The 12,980-nt window shown below is 41.1% G+C and overlaps 1 long non-coding RNA gene across 2 annotated transcripts; it reads right to left on the reverse strand.

Moving 5' to 3' along the window:
• Window positions 1-645: 645 nt before the first annotated feature.
• On the reverse strand, window positions 646-11,055 carry LOC113459811 (uncharacterized). Of its 2 annotated transcripts, XR_012581875.1 has the most exons (5): window positions 9,412-11,055; window positions 7,864-7,957; window positions 6,772-7,036; window positions 4,098-4,259; window positions 646-1,728 (listed from the first exon to the last, which is right to left on the reverse strand). It is a non-coding gene; the product is annotated as an uncharacterized LOC113459811 (long non-coding RNA). The 2 variants fall into 2 exon arrangements; XR_003381367.2 differs by lacking the exon at window positions 9,412-11,055 and having other exon boundaries at window positions 7,864-8,476.
• Between the last annotated feature and the right edge of the window lie 1,925 nt (window positions 11,056-12,980).

The following is a 12,980-nucleotide window of genomic DNA, read 5'->3' on the forward strand; positions in this document are numbered from 1 at the left end:
TTGCTCATACCTTGTTACGCCGGCATCGTGTGCTATCCTACCTCTGGAATTTAATCATTTGTCAGGGTAAAAAAATCCCAAGCAGAGATATTTGCTCACTGAAATGAGCCAGGGTGGCCAGGTTATTCCCCATAACATGGTGTTCTTTTAAGATTTTTTTCTAAATTTAATCCCAAATGGCTTTTATTTTGTGTCAATTCGTACAATAAAGTTCTCTTTTATGAGCCTGACTTTGCTCATGTGTTGTTAGCACACTTAATTAAACTCTGAAATGCTTAATTCTTTCTGGGGCCCTAATTCTGTTCTATACAAACATTGCTGTGTGCCCTCAGTGAGGGAAAGTCAATGTAATTCGACACAAATTTCAAAGACCTCCCCAAAGCATTTGTTTGTGTGTTGGGCAAAGGAGAGGGGAGGCAAAGAGTTGGTTGGGAATTCCTGGCTTTGGAATTGCCCCCGTTTTGAAGGTGAGGACCGTCTGAAATGCTCGGACCCGCTTATAAATCCCCCTGCAGCCTGGAAGCACGGCTTGACTCCGGCCCAGCTGTACCCAAAAGCAGGGATAAATTATGCATGTGAGGGGCTGCAACAGCCTTCACATTAAATATTGATCTGCTGGTGCTGTGCCACGCTGCGAGCCCGAGCATCTCCAGATCCACCTGTCTGCTCCGCGGTGACGGCCGCTCCCGCAGGACCGGCTCTGGCGCGGCGCACAAAGCCTCCCGTCTCAAATAGGTGTGTCCGGAGCAAATCTCCTCAGCTTAATTTATTCCACACCCTTGCTAGCATAACAAGTGTTCCTTGGCCTCTGTGGATGTGTATTCGAGAGGGAGCTGTCTGTCTACATTTGATTTTACATTTCCTTCGGCTGGTTCAGAGATCCATAAGCAAAACCTGGCACCCGAGGACGTCCAAGAGGATTGTGAATTCATGAACAATAAATGGGTTACAGTCAGACATACCTTAACATTTTAATCTCTGGCAGATAAGGGTTTGGATAAGTGTTTTTGGGTAGCTCTGTGTAATAGATTTATTCACCTGTATATGTATTTTACTTGACTATTTTTGAGCAGAAGGATTTCATAAGGGTGAGGAAACAAAAGTCTTCTCCAAGGGTGGCCACCTGCACTGTTCCATTGTTGACCTGGAAGGCAGAGCTACCTTTCAGCCAGCTGGAGCACTGGAAGCACATGCAACACCATTTTCAAAGGAGGGACTGGGCACATCATCCAACAAGAGTGAGGAAAAACCTCTTTCCAATCCCACCACAGCCCTTTTTGATCTCAGCCTCCTGCAGTGGGGGCCAGGTCTTGGAAATGCCGTGTAGTCTAGGAGACAGATCACACCCTACAAACCTTCCTTCTCACATCTTTCACTCAGCCTCCAGCATAAAATGGCCATTTTGTTAATCGGGAGGAATTTTTGCAGCCACAAACCACCTCTGACATCTATTGGTCTTCTGCTGCCCCAAGAAATGGGCAAGCTGCACCTAATATGACCTGAGTTTCAAGCACAAAAAAAAAAAAAAAAAATTCTCCTTCTGAGCCCTCCTTCCCATCTTACAGCAATTTTCCTACCTCCAGACACACAGGTCCTCGAGGTCCATCAGGATATTGGAGGCAGATGTCTTCTCCAGCCCACTTGCTTGTCTCATCCACTTGTCAATGTGAGCCTTGTGAAGGTGCTGACCTTTGTTTGAGACATCAAAAGTGTAAGACTGAATCAGACCTGTGAGGAATACAAATAACTGTGAGTGTTAAGTAATTTTCCTAATATGAAATGACTGTAAGCAGTTTTCCCAACATTTGTGCATTGCATCCAGATTTCTAAGTTATAGTGAGTCATCAAAACCATTTCCAATTATTTTATTAGATGCTCCAAACAAGAATCTGAGAAACCTGACTGTAAAAGAAAGGCTGGAAGGATTAAAGTAGGGAACTTAATAACCCACTTTAGTTAAACATTTCCAGTAGAGTCACATATTGAAGTTTTTCCACACCTGAAAACATAGAATCTTTTTGAAAATTACTTAGTAAAGAATTAGTGTGGCATGCCCATTGACTAGGTATTCCAACCAAATGGAAAACACTTACGTGCTCAGCCTTTACTAGATTTCCTTTCTTTCTTTTTTTTTTTAACTAAGTGCAACAAAGCCAAGAAGGCACAAAATTGGAGAAATCAATGCAATAAAGAAAAAATAGGAGAATCATATTTTCTTATTATTTTCACAGGAAGATTTGGGTTTAACTCTTGGGAGGAGGCTCAGCTCAAATGACATTTTCACACAACCAGTACATCCTCTCCTATCTGCTGCACTGAGCTGGGTTCAAAATAGCTGAATAGCAATAACTACCAGGCCAGTTGTGGATCTGACATTCAGAATCAAGCAGATGGCAAGCACAAAAATACAGTCTGGGTTAAACACTGACCACATTTGCCAGAAGCACAGACAGAGAAACCCCAGCCACATCCAGATCACAGGCAGAGCACATCCAGATCTACCAAAACACTGAGAGCAGAACTCAGTATAAATTATTCTGTGCTAATAGTACATGGACATCTGACAGTATTTTTCTTTTCATGCCCTGCTTTTTTTTTTTTTTTTTCTTTTTTTTTTCCCCCTTCAAAAGGATGGAATTTCACTCCGTACCGGACAGTTTGGCCAAGAGCTTTTTCCCAAATGGATGCAATCCCCTTTCTGATGTGAGTGCCTAACACCAGTCTCCTGCCACTCCATCCAGCCACGCTGCTGGGGAGGAGGTGATATTTAAAGCCATGCCAATGGAACACAACAGGGGATAGGCAGAGCACAGGCAACAGAAGGAGGATTTTGCAAGAGCTCGCTGGGTCACGATAAACTCCTTCTCTGGCCACATCCAGTGTCCAGCCCGTATGGCTGAGGATCTTTGCTGGAAAGCCTTTGTTATTTATTTGGAAACTCGCTGTGGCTGTGGTTTAACTCTGTGTTTTGGAGCTGTTCTTTAATTGATATGGGGCATTTCATTCTCCGTAAACAGCAGACAAAGGAGGAGAGCGAGGCAGGTGATCAATACCAGTGGATGACCCAGTCTCTATAAGAATGTTACTTATACATCAAAAATTTCTGCTGGAGAAGAAAAAGCAAGTGCACAAGAGCTGTATTTATGAGGTTAAGAGAATCCTACCTTTGGCTAAGCATCAGTAAAAGCCTCGCGGAGAAACTTCTTTGTTTCTGGCACAAATAAATATTTATTATTGCACTGGGGAAAAAAGTACTCTCACAAAGCCTAACTATTTTAATAAAAAATTTAATATGTTTATTTCTTCCAGACAGGAGATAAAAAGCTGTCAGAGAAATAATGGTTTAAATTACAGTGAGATGTTTCCTTGCCTAATCTTTCTCTTTCTTCATTCCCAAAAATCTACGTGGCATGCTCAGAAATTTTATTTTTAGTGAGAAATGTCAAGGAAACACTTTATGGTAAGTGGCTGCTCTCTATTAATTCTTTTGTTATTAAATGTGGGAACATTAATTACCATTAATCATTTTGGCTCTAGTATAGATTTCCCACAATAAAGTCTTTAAACACATATACAAACCCTATAATCTAATCAAGTAATTTTCTTCTACCTACTTGGAAGGGAGAAAACAGCAAGGCTGTTATTGTTACTTGTATTTTTTTTTTAATTCTGAGGAGGCGGAGGAGAAACTGGCAATGGGACCTCTATAGGAACAGAGAAAAAACCCAATAACTATTCCTACTGACAGTGTATGTGCTTCTCAATAATAATCATGCCTTAGAAGAGGTAAAGTGCCTTAATAAAATGTAAAGAAATTCAGAAAGGGAGATTTATGCAGGTCTAAGTCATCAAGGATATATATTCCTCTGCAAAAGCAAAGATAATATTGAAATGTTGTTTTAACTCGAGAAAATAAAAAGTAGTACCTGAATTAATTCTGCAGCAATTAGCAAGGTACTTCCTAATGTAGCTGTGATACAGCCCACATTTCCAGAGCTGACAATAAAGTTCACATTTAGTGACACAGCCATAAGTTTACTGAGATAAAGAGGAAATGCAAAGTTACAAATACAGGTTGCTGTTGTCAAGGTACTCACAGGAGCTTGTGCTCTGTTGCTTTTCACAGGGTAACACTGGGCTGCTGAACCCTTTTCAAACCTGCCATCACCAGATTCCCAGATTTTCACACTGGCAGGTGCATTTTTTAAACCACAGCAGGTAATTCCGCACAATAACGTTGTCATTACTCCTCAGAAGCCCTGATTTGAATAAACATGATGAATGAATACACTGAATTCTCAGAACAAACAAGCTGCAACCTCCATCTTAAGCATGGAAGCCACGGTATGACTGATGAAGTATGGATGCTGCTTGCCAAATCTCACTTTCACTTTTAAACTTGTAATTGTTCTCAGAATGGTTTCCATAATCAACAGTTAAAGCCATTTACCTCAAATATTGATTTACAGCTGGAGGCCTTGCATTAGAACATGTCTTGGCCACTTTGGGCCTTTACCACCAGTCAGGGTCTGTCCAGGCAGAGGAGAATAACTCTGTGAGGATTCCCTTCACTGGGATGTGCTCCACACTTTGCACTCCAAAGTCCACAGTCACTCATCCAAAATCCAGCAGCTGAATAATACAGCCACATCCCAGCAGCTCCTCCAGTCCTCTCACCTCATGTTAAACTCTTCAGCCCATCCTTGCACAAGTTTAACAAACAGGTTTTAATCTCTCCACTCATGCCTTTCCCCACTCCAGACAGCTCCCACTGTTTCTGCCTCTAATCTTCAGCTTTTCTGGACTATCTGATCTCCTCCACAAATTTCTATTTGTTCCCTAGGATTCTAGTGTCCTTTCAGTCTTCTTTCAAGGCATTCTAGACACACAACATTTAATATAAAACTCAGCCTTCTAAGAGAAGATAGCCAAACATTACTTCTCTCTTTTTTTTTAAATTTTTTCTTCCAGAAACTCCCTGAACTGACATAACGCTTCACAGCTGGTTCAATTCCTATATCATATCCTATTTCCTTTCCTAAATCTGTTGCCTTTACAGACTGCAAACCACTTCTTCTAGTAGGCAGCCCAAAAGTATTTTCAAGCAATCTGCAGCTGCTGATCTGCTCCAAGGGGTCTAGACCATCTATGTGAGATGATATAAGGATGCTCCCACTCTTTCCTTAATAAAATCCTCTAGAGGGGAAATAATGAAGGTTATCACAGGTTATATAAATTCCTTACTGATGGAAATATATTCAAAAAGAATAGTTCCCAGAGATGCACAGGATCTTTGTGGAGAACATCAAGAGAGGTGCAATCCTGGACATTGGAGCAGCCTCCAAGGGCACTGGTGGAGTTCCCACAGCCGGGATCCAAAAGCTGTGTGGATTTGGCCCCTGGAGACACGGGCTGGCAGTGCCAAGGGGAATGGTTGGAATCTCTGACCTTAGAGGGCTTTTCCAACCTTAATATAACAATAAACCCCGCGATTTGCCAAGGCATTGCTGGGAAAACCTGACTTCCCATCTGCTCGGCAGAGAAATCACCCTCCAGTAACGTGCCGGAGCGCGGCTCTAAAAAGGCAGGAATGTGAAAAATTTCCTTTTCACCCCTTCCATCCACCAGCAGAGCTGAGGGTAACCTACTTTCCCCCTGTGCTTGCAAGGAGCACAGGCACAAAGGCAGGGAGCACAAGGTGCTGCCTCACACACATTGTTTGATAAATTTCAGCACCCAAGTACCCGGCATCCCACGGCTTTCCCTGCTCCCAGGGTGTCATGGAGTTATTGACATTGACAGAACCAGGTTAACAGAGACTAAAGGAACACTACAAATTCCTGCCCCTAGCAGAAGCGATCGAATAATTGCTTTTTTTTCCCCTTTCTTCCTGCTTTTCTGGTTTTTTTGTTGTTTTTTTTTTTTTTCCTGGTGTAAAAGTTCTCAAGCTCTGGACAGCAACAGGTTGCAATACAGGTTCTTTCCCACCATGCTGAAAATGTGCTTTGCATTTTGCACCCTGATAGCCTGGACCCCTCTCAAAATGACTCAGTAAAGAGGTAAATTCTGAGGTATCATTTTCTTCAGCTGAATAAACCCCAGCATTTTTAGAAAATATAATCTGAGATCACATATCATACATGTGTTATAAGAATAAAAAAAAAATCCAAATCTTGAAAAGAAATACAGTTTTCTTAATTTATCACAATTTATGCCACAGATTGTGAAAACACCTCTGGTCTCAATATTAGTCAGACTTATCCAGAAAAATAGAAAATAAAAGATTTGTAATATTTACCAGTACTGCATTTTTAGTAAATTTAGTCATCTTATTCAAATCTTTTTCACTAGATTATAGTCACTTTCCAGGAAAAAAATAAAGTAAAATAAAAAGGAAAATAAGAGTGAAAAATCCAAGCATTTCCAGTTTCTGCTGCAGAAAAGACAAAATGCCTGTGACTTAGAGAACCCGTCACAAGTTATAAGTGTAAATAGCACAGTTTTATATCTTCGGGAATAACTTCAAATACACAGAGCAGCCCCCTGGTTTTAATCTTATTTTTTCCCTTAATAATTGACCTACATAAGCAACCAAATCCTTGGTACACTATAGTGGCATAATTTAAATTTCTCTTACGTGCACTGTAGAGTTGTCACTGAGGTCCCCAACCAACCATTATGGAAGACTGAGGGCTGGAGTGATGCTTTGCTTGCTGCAGTATTTAGGGGGGGGGAAAAAAGGGGAAAAGCAGTAAAAAAAAAAATACAAACCCTCTAGAAATGAACAACCTGGTGGAGGTTTCAATCCATTAGCAGCGTTGAGCTTGCCAGTTCTGTACTGCAGCATTTGACAAGGCTCTGAGCCAGAGATTAAGGCACGTCTCCTGAGGAAGGGAAAGAACAGGAGCTTCCACACTTCATTAAGGATATGTTTTATTTGCAAACTGCCAGCCCACAGAGTGGCACTGACTTTTGGGTCATGGAAAAGGTTGCAGTTGTGCACTTGAGCCGTGCCAAGCTGAGTTGGATAATGGTCCTAAAAAAGCAAATCAAAGAAAAATGATAAGGAAAATAGGGAAATCCACTGGTACAAACCACCTAAAATAGGACTTGAAGTGTAACTTGTGCTCCAGTCAGGATTTTCCTCCTCAAAAATCGTGCTAAAGCAGGACAAGAGCCCAAAACAACAGGGAGCGGTTAACTACAAAATGCATATTCAGGCTGTGTGTTATCCTTATAATTTAAATATACATTTTCAGATTTATTTCACAGTGATTGCTTTAAAAAATGTTAATATCCCTATAGAATCGAGCCTTATCTCTATTTGATGCTTTGCCAAAGACTGTACTAACATTCCACCACTGTACATATTTTTTTTTTTGCTAAGCTATTGTTGTTTTTTCCTGGCTTGTTTTTCAGAATCCAAACAGAAATACATAGTTTATGTGGTTTAGAGCATAAATCATAAATCACTCATCATAAAGGGCCAATTCTTGGAGTCTTTATTTGTTGTTTGCACTGGCAATTTCCCAATCATTTTCAGAAGGAGCAGCATTTGAATAAAGACATGGTTGCCAGTAAAGGTAAATTTTCTCTATTCCAGGAAAAAAAAAATTAACAATAATATTCTGGGTTAGGTTCCAGATCTTCTGCACTGACATTAATAGGGTATCTTAAAATGAAAAGTGCTCAATGGCTGAAGGTAAGAAAAAAGAGTTCCCATTGGACCATCACTGGGAAGCTTGCCTAAGAAGACATAAATTATATTTCTGGAATGTCCATGACCTATTTTCTTGGATTTGAAATGCTCCAACAGTGATTACCAACCAACAAAGCTGTGATTTGCTCTGCCTGTGCACCCACCTGGTCCAGCTGCAAACACCACTGCAAAACTGGCAGAGGTGAAGGTGTAGCTCTACCAAGACCAAAGTTTATGGTTCTGTATCATCTTCAGTGCCTAAAGAAACCAAAGCAGTTACTTTTATTTGCAATCTGTACCTGAAAGAAGACCATTTTTGGACAGAAAATGCTTCTGCTGTATGTTCTTCAATACTTATAAAAATATTAATTTAATAATCCATTGCTAAACAGAAAACCAGTAATTTTTAAAGTACTTAATTGCCTTGGTAGAAATTCTCTCTTTTTTTCTTTTTTCTTTTTTTTTTTTTCTCTCAAATGCATGCAGATCTCACGGTATTTTCATTTAACATGTCCACACATGCGTTTACCAACCACAGTTGACTGGTGGTTCTCCCCAGCTGAACTTCCTGATTTTCCACATATTTCACCACTTTTGATGACATTTTCAGCTAGAACTGGTACTTTCTGTGTATCCCAAAATGACAAGATGCCATAACTGGCAGCAAAAGTAGCAGCCTGGCTCAGCCCAGGCAGAGGCCTTGGGAAGCATCATTAATGAGATCAATGGAATATTTGCTTTGCCTCTCCTCTCTGTTAAAGTCATGCTGAGCAGGGACAGACAACAGCTTCAAAGATATTGGTCTTTTTTGGTCTTCTCCATTCAGGATAACCAAATTTTTGACCTTGGAAGGAACAGTTAAACTGTTTGTAAGGCTGAAGCGGATAAAATCATCAGCCAAAATAAAATGTTCACCCAGAGCAGAATCATGGCATCTCCTCAGTCTTAGGAGTTAAGAGAGAATCAGTGATTGGGAAAAATATCAAAAGCTTACAAGAGAGAACTTTTGAACTGTTGGCCAATTTTGCTTTGCTCCTATAAATTTTCTTCACTTGCCATGTTCCACTTGCATGAAAAAAAAAAGAAAAACAACTAACAACAAAAACACCAAACCTATAACCATCAGTTAGCTCTGTGGTGAGGTGTTTGTCTGCCAACCTGAGGTCAGAAGCAGAGCTGGGATCTCAAAAACGAGGCTTTGTATTATAGCATTGTATTTTTGATGCGGTATTTGAGAGTCAATTACTGTTTCCATTATAAACCCTGTTTTCCAAGGGTTTATACCTCAACCGTTTTCATTTTCATCATGCTGAACTTGGCATATGAGCATTATGGGTTCACAATTTTTAAATAGACCAAATGAGGTTGGCCCATTTTTAGATACAGAGTAGTCAGAAACTGTTTGTCAGTTGGTTTTGATTTTTTATTCTTTTAATTTCACAAACTGAACTGTAGTTTCACTTTTAGAATTACATTACTTCAGAGAATTAGTCTCTGTGGCTGTGTCTGATACCTCTCAGCACTTCTAAGAAAAATTTAATTGCATTTTTTCGTAAATAAAAAAACCTGTTGACAAAAATTCTCCCTCTAAGAGCTGATTTTCTTTGTGTAATTTCAGATGCCAAGTCTCCCAAGCCATATGTCCCTCCAGAGGCTGGTGCACATCAAGCCACTTTTACAGCTGAGAGGTGGATTTTAGCCCAGGGACTTACCTCATTTTGGAAAACTGGGGGCAATGCATCAATTCAGAGGTCAGCATCTCCAGTCATAATCTTTCCGGTGACTTCAGAAAGCTTTGGACCTGAGAGACCTGGAGGAATTGTCTCACTGTTTCCCCCACCAATGACTCAAGGTTGACTGTGCAGCGTGGGGCAGAGGGAGGAGGGCTGTCTCCTGGGCCAGGTGAAGCCCAGAACAGAGTGTACCCTTGATGGAGACCGAAATCCAGATGGCCACTGGCTGCTGAGCCCTCCATCTGGGGCTGCGTGTCACTCAGTAATTGCACACAGCAGATGCTAATTGCTTAAAAGCTCCTTCGGCTTAGAAAACTTACTTTGCCAAGGCCACGACGAATATTTTTCTTTGACTTCAATTTCCATGCATTCCTTCCACCTGAATTTCCTGCATTTTTTTCTATTAATTGAAGATAGCTGGAATCACAGGGCAATGACACAAAAGTTTCACAACTTGGCTGTAGAACTGTTGGACTGACTCATATTCAGTTCATCCCTGTGAACGCCTGTTTCTGGAGAAAAGGTTTGTTTCGTCTGAAGTACAAAGAACTCAAAGTTCATTCTTACTAGAAAGGTTTCTGGTATTTTTCCCCAACAGAGCTGCTCTGTATTCTAAAATCAGAGCAGATTTTGCTCTCTTTTGAGGCAGATCTCTACTTTAAGGTGACCAATAAAACCTTTAACTTCTAAAACTCATTACCACGTAATTTTTTTTTACAAATCATTCTTAGAGTACACCGGTAAGATCTGCAAGTTGGATCGTACTAACGTGCTTCATTGGGAAAATGAATCACAGCAAAGTTGTGACTCACCCAGAGCCACACAGAGGATCAGGGTCAGAGACAGAAGGAGAACAAACATTCCAATTCCCACTGCCATGAGTTGCTTTCCCAGCACACAAACTGAGCAGAAACAATTAGATTCCATTCCAAACTTTGCTGTTGGCAATAGATTTCAATAAGTTCTTGGACAAACCACTACTCCTCACTCATTCTGGAGGAAGTCACACGATTTTGTCACCTCTCCTTACATCTCCCATCGCAGCAAGATGAGGCACCAAGCCAGTAGACAACACCAAACTTTACAGTTTGCATCATGATGTCAGGTGGATCCAATTTTTCCCACCTGCGACTGACAGGATGCAATTCAGGGGTGGAATGCAGAATTCTGGGCTGCCATCTTCCCTTTCACCCTCTGTGCAGGATCACCACGGGCTGCGTGTGCACAGAGTGCTCGCCCAGATCATGTTTTTGTGAACACTGACGAGAACAACTTTCTTGAAAGCTATCAAAGGCATCCTCATTATCCTTTATGGGCTGTGTAGAAAATGTCTCCACTATTAGACATTTAACTGGAGAGCAGCAGAATGATTTTGCTGGCCCCCTCCAGTTCTTAGGGTAAAAGCTCTGCTCATAATCAGTTTCTGCTTTTTTTTAATGACCCTCAAGAGGTCCCTTCTGGTACACTTCAGTTCCCTTTCTAGTGTCCCATTGATTTCACAGACTTCAGGAACTTGCTCTTAACCTTCTGCTTTTTCCCTGGATCACTGCTGAATGATTAGGCACTGCACAGCCCTTTGTTACCCAGAACACTGAGAGTGATATCTGGAGAATTAAAACACCAGTTACAATAACATTTGCTGGGGAAAGAGACTGTTCTTCTCTCAGGGCTATTGACCCCATTTATGTGCATGATTTTCTAAGAGGACAAGAATGACTTCAGACTCAGGGAAAAAAATACAGGACAGTCTGCTTGAGCACAAGATTGAAATCCACTCAAGAGCCGTGTACTGTGAATTTCAGCAGCAAAAGTGGAAGCATTTAGTGTTGGGAAGGGTAGGCCAGAGCCTGGAATATGGTGGGCAGTGTGCAAGGATAAAAAGTAGAGATTAAAGAAAAGGATTTTAAAGGATTTTCCAACTAAAGTGTTTCCAGTTATCTGATTTGATTCACATGGAGCCACTGCAGTGCCAAAAATGCATGCTTGTTGGGTTTTTTTGAAGTTGGAGAAGTTTGAGAATTACTTCTTAAGACATGCCAGGTAAATTCAAAGAGAGGGATGCTTGATGCAAGGACATCCTCCTAACCACAGAATAGCGGTGCCACAGGCTGTGATTAAATGTGCTGTTCCTCCCAGAGACTCTGATCCTTCTCAGATGCTCTCATCCTAACCCGAATCCTGGTGCAGAATCATAGAATGGTGTGGGTTGGAAAGGACCTTAAAATCATCTGATTCCAACCCCCCTCGCCACGGGCAGTGACTTTCCCATGCAATTTTAGGCCTTTTTTTCTTTGCCATGCCCTCCCCAAGTACCACATCAAACTTTTCCAAGGTGGATCAGTTCTTTGAAAAAATATAAAGGACAGAGCTCTGATATAATCCTGCAAACTTCCTCATCCCCCCCTCCAAGATTTTCCCAGGAGGGTGAAATTTAGGAAACTCCATTTGCATCAACAGGTTTGAGCCAGAGAGCAGAGATGGCTGCAGCCCAATTACTGCCTGCCCTCAGCTGCTGCTGCCTGGCTGAAAGATGCTGGGAGGGGGGCAAAAATAAAAACAGCCAAGCTTAAAACCAGAGAAAGAAATCTCATCGTTGTTGTGGTTGTTGAGATGCCAGCTGAAAAGGAATCATTATAAAGAGGCTGATACTTTCGGGGGAAACACAGGACTCACCCGAATGATCCCAGTTAAGGGCCTGAACAGAGAGGAGGCTTTAACAGCTCTTTGGAACTGGTGAGTCTCCCTGCTTGGCTGGGTTTGAATTGTGTGTTACTGCAGTAACATCTCACAAACAGGGACACCCCTCCTCTTAAAAACTGTTTGCTCCTGAAATAGCAACGCAATTTAGCAATATTTTGTATCAAGACAATTACATTGTAGTATTATTGTAGTCTTAGTACCTCATTAAAACAAAAAAATGTTAAATCCTTGTTTTGTTGAACACAAGAGATGAATAGTAAATATTGATTTAGAATGAATGCAAACATTTCCCTAGGAGTGGATAATTACAGCCTTTCTATGCAAAACACTTATATTTGAAGAAGCACTTCACTTACTTTGCCATGTGGTATACATTCTTTAGTACATTTTAAATTATACGTTGTCCTGGACAGTGTCTGCTCTATAATTTCTTGTGTCTCTACACTAGAGTCAGTATGTAATTTTAAACTGCAAACTTTCTGCCAACGAGAAGGGGAGAACAAGCTTAACTCTTTCCCTTAGCTGGGCTCAGAAACCAAACCAGACTGCACACAGAGTCCTACGAGCAGCGAGCTCAGGGCTCAAGCAGCAAGAACAAGTTGGGAGTAGCTGGAATTTAACAAAGATGTTAAATTCCAGCAGTCCTCATTTTCACACGGCATTTTCTGATTGCATCTGAGGCTCCATGTGCTTGCTCCAGTTTCCAGCCAGATCACAAGGAGTCCAAAAGTTTGAACAAAAAACCCCTCAACTTCCAGAGAATTCACAAATGAACTGAACACGTGAAAAGGAGTGCTGAGGTTAAGCACATTCGAATGTGTATCTCAAGGAAATAATTTATTCTACTT

This window comes from Zonotrichia albicollis, chromosome 10, assembly GCF_047830755.1.
Source record: "Zonotrichia albicollis isolate bZonAlb1 chromosome 10, bZonAlb1.hap1, whole genome shotgun sequence".
Lineage (NCBI taxonomy): Eukaryota > Metazoa > Chordata > Aves > Passeriformes > Passerellidae > Zonotrichia > Zonotrichia albicollis.